Source organism: Mandrillus leucophaeus, unplaced genomic scaffold (genome assembly GCF_000951045.1).
Source record: "Mandrillus leucophaeus isolate KB7577 unplaced genomic scaffold, Mleu.le_1.0 Scaffold235, whole genome shotgun sequence".
In the NCBI taxonomy this organism is placed as follows: domain Eukaryota; kingdom Metazoa; phylum Chordata; class Mammalia; order Primates; family Cercopithecidae; genus Mandrillus; species Mandrillus leucophaeus.
Window position 1 is genome coordinate 4121119 of NW_012102421.1, and position 10104 is coordinate 4131222.

Genomic DNA, 10104 nt, shown 5'->3' on the forward strand with positions numbered 1-10104 from the left:
CCAGGAACACCTAAGTGTAGGAAGAATTCTTCACTGGTGAACTGTTCTTAGTTACATACCAGATTTCCTAAAAAAGGCCATGATTCAAAATAATAAACACCAAACTCATCACCATTATCCCTCAGGGGAAAAGAGGGCATGCCACCAGATAGACCTCCTTGTAACGTTTTTCCACTTAAGTTGGAGAGTTGGTACACAGGGTTTGTTATATTATTCTCATCCTTTTGTTGCATCTGGACTATTTCATAATAATCTTTTAGAAAGCCCTGATTCAGAAGTACCTAAAAAGCTTAATTTCTTCATTTGCATTTGGAATAATAACATTTTAAGACCGGAAATTTCCTCATTTTATAGATAATAGACTTGCCAGAAGAAAATTAGACTTGCCCAGGTCACACAGCTAAATCAAGAGTGGAAGTCATTGATAAAGAAGATGACCTTCTGTTACAGTGCAGTGCTTTCCCTTTCCTTCTCTGTAACTTCAACCCCGTGAGATGATATGGACACCCAATAAGGATAAAGACTGTGTCTGTTTTGCTTATCATTATGCTCCTTTGCACTTGGCCCACAGTGGGCCCTTAATAAATGTCTGATGAAGGGATGAATAAATGAATGAGAGAGATGGTATTATCTCCATTTTGCAGATGAGAAAACTAGATCAAGTGACTTGCCCCAGGTCATAGTGCTAATACTAAATGGTGGGTCAGGACTGCAGCCCCTTCCTCTCAGCTGGTCCTGCATACCAGCATGCATGACTTATTAAAGGGCCAAAGCCGGAAGTTCCTTTTAGACAGCAAATCTGTGGGCCCTGAGGCTCGTTCAGGTTTTTTCTCTTCTACCTCAGTGCCAAGCGTGGTTGTTTGGCTGGGAAGCAATCATTGCCTTGAGCTAAATTTCCCCTCTGTATTATCTGCCACTCTTTCAGCTAGCTCACCTGGCCTTTCTTCCGCCTCTTCCCAAACTGTATCTTTGATTCTGTTTCTAAGGCTTTTATTAATTGTTGCTGAACAATCTGTCTCAGAATTTGATTTTTATCGTGGTGGCTTTTGTTCATTTACTTTAGAGAATGTCTTTTGTTCTGCTTCATCTGGAAGTTCATGTCAACTTCCTGTATATAAAAAAAGCTGGTGTCTTGAAAGAAAACATTTGATAAATGGTGTCACTCAGGAGGTCTAGGAAGATGATTATTCTCCTTAGGGACTGTGGTATCTATATGTGGTAGCAAGGCTGGTCTGCATATGTCTGAGATCGATTATAAGATGAGAGGGTTTAAGCTGATCTATACCTTGCATTTGTGTGAATTAGCAGAAAGAACTCCTTCTGGGTGGACCAACTAGAAAAAGTGGCCCCTTCTGCCATTCTGGGTAGACTAGGTCCCTAACTCAAATCGTTTGGTCCCTACCTCAGTAGGTCTCTAACTCAAATAGTCTAGTGAGACTAACACATAACAAAATAAAAGGTAATCAAATATGACTAAGTAGCACTATGTTATATGATACAGGCCCTAAATGCGCTTCAAAGTTCAGAGGAAAAGGAGGAGCTCCCTGAGGCCTAGATATTCAGAGAAAGCTTTGTAGAGAAAATGAGACTAGATGTGAGTCTTGAGGGATGGATGGCATTTGACAGGGTAGAATTCAATGAGAGAAAATTACAGGTGGGGACATGGCATAAGCAAAGACTGAGCAAAGTACATTCAAGAGACATGAGCAAACCAACTCAACTCATAAAGGAGTTTCTAGTGGGTTTCTAGAGGTACAAGTGGAAGGGGCAGGTGAGGTCTGAAGAAGTAGGAACTTAACAGTGAGGAAGACAAGATTATCACCGTGAGGGAGCAATCTGGGTCCCAGCAGGTCTTTGAGGAGAAAGCCCTGCATTGTTTCAGAGATGTTGGACCAACATTGGAAAAGGAAGACTCTGCAGTTAGAAAAGAGGACCACTGATGACCTAGGGGAAAAAAAAAAAAAAAACAAAACCCAAGCCCTAAGTCCTATTGCATGGGTTGGCAACTCACTCCTATTTCTCTCTTCATCTTTCCCTTCCCATGGTCAGATTCTCTCAGACCTCATCTCTTAAGGGCATCCTATGAAGACTTTATAGTCCTCCTCCCTGTAGAGTTCATTCGAGTTAGTGTTAATAATGATGTTCCTTTTCTACTTGTCAGAACCTATAAATAATCCTCAGTAGCTAGAAAGGCATTCGTTGGAGATTGCATTTTCCATCAGCAAATGTACTGCCTAAACCACAGGCCTGTGGATTTGGTGACTGCCCACCTGCCATGTTTCTAGCATCAAAAATGTCCTGTTACCTTGTAGTGAAAATAAGAGGACAAACTGATCTGGAGAATAATGAGCTCTGCCTAAGGAAATAGTCACAGGTTGGAAATGGGTTGGTGAAACTCAGGTTTGGATGAACTCAGCTGCTTTATTTATTTGAGAGTAGTTTGGTTTCTATATTACAACCATCAATAAAATTAATAATGGGTCAATTATTAATTGCTAACTACTAGCATAGAAATATAAATACTCCATGTTATTATAGACAGGCAGGAAGACAGAAGAATAGATACAAATATATCGCTTACAAGTGATAAAAGTGTGATTGGTTTTGTTTTTCCCATTTGACAGTTCAAAATACTGAGACCTGATGAAATAATCATTTTGAGTGGGATCTTACAGTTCCAGAAACAAGTTTCCTGGACCCTGATTCCCCTGGCCTCAGTTGCCCACCCCACTCCATACTAAATCTTCTATTTTATTTAGAAAACCTTTTCTAATTATTTTGCCATAGATTGATTCTAGCTGAGCTTGTCTGCTCCTTCCGTGTCTCTCCACCTACCTCCTGACTTTCCATTTTTTGTTGGTATCCAAGATCTGAGCAGTCTCAGGAAAGGTGTGAGTTTGGTACCAGATATTTATTTTTTCCCTTGTAAACCTTCTTTCCTCTGTAGAGAAGTCCAGCATATTACTTAAACAGAGGTGAACTGTGCCTTCCTGTGCTACACACTGAAAGCTTGATTACTTCTCACCTCTGTCACTGCTCTTTGAGTACTTGGTTCCTTCAGAAGCTACTTCTTACATATTTAGGTAAAGCTGAGAGCCCCAAGGGTTTCTGAGTAGTTTTATTGCATTTGAAATACTTTGTAATGGGTTGCAATCTACTCTTGGTTAATGAAGTAGATTCTTATGGAGATAATCATCTTGCCAGTCGAGATTATAGTAGATTTAATAGTGTATGCATTGTATATTTAAATGAAATCATGCATCTAGGAAGAGTTTAGCAATTATCAGCTAAAAAGCCCAGAACACATTCATTCATTCATTCATTCATTCATTTAAGATGGAGTCTTACTCTGTTGCCTAGGCTGGAGAGCAGTGGCTTGATCTTGGCTCACTGCAGTCTCCACCTCCCAGGTTCAAGAGATTCTCCTGCCTCAGCCTCCTGAGTAACTGGGATTACAGGCACCACGCCCAGCTAATTTTTGTATTTTTAGTAGAGATGGGGTTTCACCATGTTGCCCAGGCTGGTCTTGAACTCCTGACCTCAAGTGATCTGCCTGCCTCGGCCTCCCAAAGTGCCGGGATTACAGGCGTGAGCCACCATACCTGGCCTCCAGAACACATTTAATACAGGATACCAATCTAGGGAAAGAAGAAAGGAAGACATTATTACTGCATTTTACCATCCATATGGCAAAGTTACTAGAAGTTAGGTTGGTTTGAACAAATGCTAGATACCTAACAGCAAATCTGATCCTAGAAATACTATTATTTAGGCCAAATTAGTTTTTAGAGCAACCTGCATTTTCTATAGTTTTTCTCCCGACTTTGCATCATCACCTTCATACCCCTCTACATGTTAAAAAAAAAAACAAAAAAAAAAAAACAATGTAAGACAAATTAATTCATACACAGGCATTAGACCTGTTTGTACTCTTCCAGAAGGAATGTTTGCCTTCTCTAAGATGAGAACTCCAGTTATTCCAAAGCTGGAAATGCTGCTCAAAAACATAATTTGAACAAAAGAAGCCAACCCCCAAAGAATACATATTCTAGCCTTTCATGCACATAATTAAACAGGAGGCAAAGCTACTCTCTACTGTTAGCTGTCAGAATAATATTTTAAGAAGAAGGGAGGCAGTCATGGTCCAGAGGGCCAGTTTGTGTGTTATACTTTATATATTACACTTTGTATGTTATACTTTAATTTTTTAAAGTTTAGGAAAAATATATATGTTACATTGTTGGAAGTAGGCTATGATTGACTTGCAGAAATAATTCTCCAATAACTAAGTGTGCCTAACTCCTAACCCCCTGCTTTACCATCTACATGATGCCTATCTTTTCCATAGACTACTCTGTTTTTATTTTATTTTTTTAATTAAGGAGGAAAAAGACATAAGAGTAAATCTATACCACATCTCACCTTGTTGTATTTCTAGATCCATCCCCAAAATTGCCTTCTTTTCCAAAAACCTGGATTAATTACATGCTATCTTCACAGGAGGATAGATTGTAATATCTGCCCTCAGGAGGGACTCACAGTAATTCTCAGTAATGATTTTTAACTTGACCTCCTTGGTAGCATTCACTCTTCCAGTCAATTGGAGGAAAAAAAAATTTCTTAAGAAAGGAAAGATGAAGGGAGGGGAGGGGAGGAAGGATGAAGGGAAAGAGGGAGGGAAGTCAGGGGAGGTGGTAACCTTTAGCTAAAACTTTCCTGAAACTGTTCAGAAGAGGAAGCTGCTGACCCCACCTGGGAGGGACTGCAGCATGGACCAGCTGGGGGACTGTGCCATCTGCTGGCCGGGCAACAGCAGGAGCATCCTCACCTTCCTAACCCCGTGGGAGAGGAGTTTTTTGTTGTTTTGTCTTGTTTTTGTTTTCATTTTTTTCATATATTACATTTGTATATGTTTATGGGATACAGCTATAGTTTTCTTTGGTGGACTTTTTTTAAATTAGTAATTCTGTTCTTTTGTATCACAATAAATTATTACCTAAAAATACTTTTAATAAAAATACTACAAGGACGTGGTAAGAAAATAATTATGAGATCACCACTCCATTTTTTGTGCCTTTGTCATGTAAATGGAGCTTAAATACAGTATGTGGTTTTTCAATAGACTTGTAATTTTAAATTAAAATGCTCACAATGCATCTCAATGGAAATGTCTTTTAGGTTTCTTATCTACTTCCTGAAATAACTAACTGAGTTTGTAAGATTCCTTGAATGAAGACAAGAGCTGCTTTGTACCTCATTTAAATTGCATAGCACACAGCCTGGTTTTCTTTTGAATGACTAACTGTATAATAGAGATCACTCAGACTGTATTTCCTCTTGTTTTGACTCAGCTGCAGCATTGCTTTTATGTCCAAAAATGTCCATGTTATTTTATAGACGCATATAAAAATGAAGATGGAAAAACCCTTAATGTGTTTGGATTTTGTATGTTTTTTATTGCCTGGAATTTCCTTTAATGACAACTAGCAAAACCCAAAAGACAGAATGAGAACTAACTCATATCAGCAGGGTGATTGAAATGGAAAAATAAAGACTTCGCATTTTTAGTTATTGTTGTCACAGGGAATTATAGTATGTAGCCACAAGATTTTCCACTTTGGATCTCTGCTATGAAAGGCATACTGACAATCCCATTGTAGGTTTAATTTTGTCTTATTATCTGGCTGTTGTATTCACCAGCTCCACAAAACAATGATTTTTTTAAATCTGCCATGCGTGTATTAAGAAATTAAAACACAAAACCAAATAGCCTCTGAATTTGTAACAACTGTTTATGCTCCCTTTCCTGGCAGCAGTGGCCTCATCTGACAATATTCCCAGAGCTGTATGCCAACAAGGCTAGGGTGGCCAAAATAAAATGTTTTGGCATAATAAGCCAATAAATAATTTGAAGCTATGACACCAAAACAGCCATGCTGAATTTTAGCATTAGTCCCAAGGCAGGAAGAAGGCAAACTTGGCCAAGTAGGAGAAAGGGAATAATGTGCCTTTTTTTTTTTTTTTCTTTTGGGCTTTCAAGAAAATGTAAAAGGGGAAAGGGAAGAAATTATATTTAAAAGTGCTGTTCATCCTGTCCACTATATACTAGACCATCAAAAAGTATTAAACTGACTCTATAGGATATTGTAGGGGTAATCATCTGTTGGATGGTTGGCCACATAGCCTCATAAGGGGCCTTTCAATCCAAGACTCTAGCTTCTGAAAGAACAAGTCTTGTAAGTGACCTTAAATTAGTGGTTCCTAGTGAGAAAGTGGTTTAAAGTCATCTGAGTAGCTTTCTGAAAACACTCTACCCTGGGTTTATCACAGAAAATGCTCATGTTCTGAGTCTGGTATGGAACCCAGGCATCTGCATTTTTTAAAAGCTCCACAGGTGAGTCTAATGCACAGGCCAAGTAGAGAGCCACTGCTTTCAAGGATACCTGCAACTTCCAAAAGTACCTAGCTTAGAATCCTGAATAATGTGCACCTGAAGAAGCCAACTTTTTTGTCATATAGGTGCAAAATAACATATCCCAATTACATTATCAGTAAAAGTAAAGAAAATATTCAAATTAAAGCCATAGAAAGCTAGAAACTTCTTAGGTTCTTCCTGCCCAGAATTCAACATTGTATAAACTTGAAATATAATACCTAACTGGGTAATAATTTGGATGCCATGATTTAATCCATTTGACATGCTAAAATTCCTCATTAAAATATTCCAAGTTACCAAAATCACTAATGTTATCATTTTCTGAGAACAGGAAGCTTGCATTTGACTCATGTTTCCATACCTCCTCCCCCAACACACACACACACACACACACAGAAAAACCTAACAACAGGACCTGATCTTACTGTGTGAAGATATAGCCAAAAAGGGGGAAAAAAAGTTAAACTTCACACTATTACTGATATTAGAGAATACCTTACTTTTTTAAATAATCATGTTGATTCTACTAAAGAAGCATAATTGCCTACAGGTTCAAAATGCCCATGAGGACAAAGCAGAGAACTTAGAATCCATTTCATGGATTGGCATTATGGCTTTGCCTCCAGCTCTCCCTGTGTGACCCCTATCTCCTATACTCGTTCTCTTCTTGAAAAAACAAAGTTGAATCAGCCTCACTAGGAATTGAAAGTGTTGTTCCTTCCCGTTGGAAATTTCATAACAGCCAGTCAAGGTGAAATACTGTGTCTTAAACCTAGGATGGAGTGAACAACTACTTGGCAAAAAGTAGCAACCATATAATTATAAAGCACTAGCGGTAAGGATTATTTTAGAGTGGGCTCACTGTAGAATCTATTAATGTGATGTTGTCCTTTCAGTGCCTGGAAGTGATGGAACATCTGTTTTTTGGCGTTTTTTTTTTGGCTCTGTCGCCCAGGATGGAGTTCAGTGGCGCAATCTCGGCTCACTGCAAGCTCCACCTCCCGGGTTCACGCCATTCTCCTGCCTCAGCCTCCTGACTAGCTGGGACTAGAGGCGCCTGCCACCACACCTGGCTGATTTTTTTGTATTTTTAGTAGAGACAGGGTTTCACCGTGTTGGCCAGGATGGTCTTGATCTCCTGATCTTGTGATCCACCCACCTCAGCCTCCCAAAGTGCTGGGATTACAGGCATGAGCCACCACGCCCAGCCGGAACATCTTTGTATCTGTTTGTGCTTAGCAATGTTTTTATGCCTGTTTGAGGAAAACCACAGAAAGATTCCAACTTCATTCTATTTTCTTAGAAGAAGCTTCAGTTACATATATAACTATTCAGTTGGATATCTAAAAAACATAATTTTCTAATTCATACATAAAACTCTGATAGGAAAAGTAGCTAAGATTTTCAAAACCTCTTATTACTGTCTCTTCTGCAAAAAGACTCTTAAAACAGCAATTGAAAAGACATCACAGTGGTAAGATTTACTGAGCGGCAACTATTAATATATGAAAGATACTATCCCAAGCACAGGGATACTGAGTCGGATGAGAAATGATCTCTGCCCTCAAGGCTGCTCCCATTTAGTTGGAGAAACAAGAGAGAACATTAAAAGATAAAAACTGTCACCGTGCAACACAACATAAGTGCCTAATAAATGGTTCAGGGTCCTAGGAAAGGTGGTAGGAGTTCTGGAGAGGGAGTGATCAACCAGAAGCAAGACTCCAAGTCTGAGTTCACCTAAATGAACGTAAGCCATAGTTGGCACAGAAGAGTGGTGGTTATTACAAACAGAACAATCTGGGGGAGTGTCTACAGTATAATCAAGAGACAATGGCTGGAATGGGGGCTGTATGCAGGGAAACAGAGAGAGATAAGGTCAGAGATACAAGTTGGGGCTGCTTCAAATGATCTTGGCCAATGAAACTGGGGTTTTCTTATCTGTGGGCTGTGGGGAACAACACAGATTTTTTTTTTAGCAGAGGAGTAGAAGCTGAAGGTGTTTTTTCAGAAAGATCTGTCTGGCACGGTTCCTGTAATGATTTAACAGGAATAAAGATTAGGAGTAATAAAACTAGCTGTTGCCATTGCACAGCACAGTCTATGAATAAATGAGTGGAGGATCTGTATTAGGAAAGTAGCTGTGAAAGTGGAAAGGGCAGTGCGGAAAGTGAGGCCCACTTAGAGAAGTAACAGAACATCGTGACTGATGGACTTTAGAGGGAGAAAAAGGGACCAGATCAACACTTTGGCAGATAATTACAGAATTCCTGTTCTGTGCCCCAGGGGACAATGATGAACAAAATGACTTCAGAAATAACTACCACAATGGCGTGCCTTTCGTAGACTTTTTGGAAAAGAGTTTAAACTCTCCTTGTCACCATGAATTCAGCTCTCCTCATCCACAAAGTAACAAACCATCAAAAATTGGTAGACAAATGTTGCTGGATTTCACTGACCTAGATTCACATTTTGGGAATGGAGCAGTACTCAGATATGACAGCAGCTCTGGTAGGCATCTGATGCCTAACCTTGTAAGACACTAACGGGGTTGGCTTCCATTTCAGTTTCCACTGGCAGCAGTGGAATCAGTGCTCACTCAAGTCTGGAGTCTGTCCTTTACCCTTTTCCATTTATTTTCATGTGTTTACTCTCTCTCAAGGCCCACCAAAAAAATCACCTTAAAAACATTTGCATGCCTTCCATCTCTAGCAGTGTCAGATTGTTTCTTGGCTGAATTGATTTAGCAAAAGATTCAAAAAAAAAAAGGATGATTTCTGTCTCATGGGCTGAGATCATACATCACAGCATGACCTGTGTGATACTCTCAGCCATGCCAACACCAGTACCTTTGGTGTTGACGGGATTAGGAAACATGTCAGTTGAGCTGAAAGGAGGAGGGTTTTGAGTTTTGGGTTACTGTTTCTCTGTGGAAATCACATGTATTAAATGCCGTAGGTGTTGATAAGTATCCTATTGCTTGGCTGAAGGTTAATAAAGCATAGGGTGAAACATAGACACTAAATTAGAAGTGACATTTTGACCGTGAATTATTCTGCAGCCTCTGGGGAAAACTTCCCCACTACATGACACAATACTAGAATTTGGATCATCCTTAGAAATACTGACATGCAAAAGAAACACATTAAATTTGCTACCACCCTCCTGCAAAACCATCCCACTACCATTGCCCTGCTCTTAATCACTTACTGTTTTTCCCTGTTTTCATCTTTCAAAATGTTGTATTTGTCCAATAATCTTTAAAAATATTTCTAAATCTCATTTTCTCAATTATGGTTCTGTTGCTGCTGCTGGGTCCCCATAATACTCACCACACTATCTGTCTGCAAATGTTAAAGGTAGCTTTGGAGATAGATTACAACAGCCATTCCCTTTATCTCGTCCTGAAGTGGGACCAAGTTTAAACCTGTGACCACATACTCAGAGGTGACTCACTGTTATAGGGTTCCAAAAACAACAACAACAGAAAACAATTGAGGAGCTAAATGAAAAGTGCTGAATCTATTACAGTTTTTGTATGTTTTCTAACCACTCATTTCTTTTTTATCCACACCCTGGCAAACGATAAGAACTCAATAAAGTTCAGCTACTACCAGTCATATTATCAATAGCAGTAACAATACCTGTTAGGTGTGAAGATCATATATATA

General features: G+C 39.3%; 1 protein-coding gene across 6 annotated transcripts in view; it reads left to right on the plus strand.

Moving 5' to 3' along the window:
• The window catches only part of DDAH1 (dimethylarginine dimethylaminohydrolase 1), a 266154-nt gene that overhangs the window by 224379 nt on the left and 31671 nt on the right, over positions 1 to 10104 (plus strand). The gene's annotated exons all lie outside the window — the stretch shown is intronic.